This window comes from Octodon degus, unplaced genomic scaffold, assembly GCF_000260255.1.
Source record: "Octodon degus isolate 3935 unplaced genomic scaffold, OctDeg1.0 scaffold00056, whole genome shotgun sequence".
Taxonomy (NCBI): Eukaryota; Metazoa; Chordata; class Mammalia; order Rodentia; family Octodontidae; genus Octodon; species Octodon degus.
The window spans coordinates 7,879,528-7,880,788 of record NW_004524632.1 but is presented as its reverse complement, the minus strand read 5'-3'; the positions used below and the strand labels follow the sequence as shown (position 1 = coordinate 7,880,788).

Sequence of the window (1,261 nt, the reverse complement as noted above, 5' to 3'; positions counted from 1 at the left end):
AAAAAAAAAAAAGGGCCGGCCAGATCAGCCGACTGAAGCGCCTGCTTAGGCAGAGTGCAGCAGCCGAGGTTTGATCCCTGGTGTGCTGTGCCGGCCCCATCCCCAGGGGCCGCTGAGATGGCAGTTGAGACTGGGCGTGATGGCACTTTTGGGAGGCTGAAAACAGGAGGATCACTAGGAGTCTGATCTGTGTGGTGAGACCCTATAGACCTTGTACCAAATACATCTAAAAAAAAAAAAAAAAGAAAAAGCTTTTTAATAGGATCTTGATTTATTAGATAAATATTTTGTATTAGAGATTTTACTGTGGAAAGTGTTAATGGTTGCAGTCTAATTCTGGTCTCCTTAATCAAATCAGATTTATGAAGTACATTTTTTTTTCTTTTTCCAGAAATACATGCCACAGGGTTTAACTATCAGAATGAAGATGAAAAGGTCACCCTGTCTTTTCCTAGTACGCTCCAGACAGGTAAGAGACGTGGTCAGGCAAACCCCTGGTGAATAATGGCGTCTTACTTCTTCCGAGGAGATTGTATGCCTTTCTGCTCCTACTGTTGTTAGCGGTTAACTTTTTAAGAAGTAGTTGGTTTTTTATTTTGTTTTGTTTTTAATTATAAAAGGTTCATTGCAAGATTTGGGGCATCAGAATATTTTCCCCTAACAATTCTGAGTTATGCAAAGTAAGGTTTCTACATCCTGTCACTTTATATTTTCCTTAAGCAAACAAACAAACAAAAAACTACACTTAAAAACTAAGGTTTGCTGTAGTGTCCAATACAATGCATTGTTTTTGTTTCAGCTTTTTAAAAATACACTTAAGACATTAAAAACACTAGCTCCATTATCTTCTATTTGAAGCCAAACCTCTGACATGAATATTTCACACATGGTTTTGATGTACAACCAGAGGTTAGATAAGCAGTGTGTTAGAGCTCAGAAGAAAAGATTTATTGATGCTACTATTGTTAGATGGTAAAGCATAAGGAAAATATAAAATTGAGTTTAATATAGAGGAAGAAATTATATACCTAACAATTAGTAAAGCACTAAGAATATGATAGATGAATAAATAAAAAAGAACAGATAATTCATGCAGAATATACAAATAGCTGTTAACCATATAAAAAGAATCAGCCTTCTAATAATGAAAATAATGAAATGGCAGCTGCTGGTAAGCAAATTTTTGCTTATTATGTAAGCTACAGTTAAAAAGATTTCCAATGATACAGTGGCTGTGATATTACTAGTGGGAATGGAAGTC

The 1,261-nt window shown here is 35.7% G+C and overlaps 1 protein-coding gene across 1 annotated transcript in view; it reads left to right on the top strand.

The window, feature by feature from the left end:
* Positions 1-393: 393 nt before the first annotated feature.
* The window catches only part of Npepps (aminopeptidase puromycin sensitive), a 50,256-nt gene continuing 49,388 nt past the window's right edge, over positions 394-1,261 (top strand). The window contains exon 1 of the mRNA XM_012515270.2: positions 394-469. The gene's annotated coding sequence lies outside the window, so the exon portion shown is untranslated. The remainder of the gene's footprint in view (positions 470-1,261) is intronic.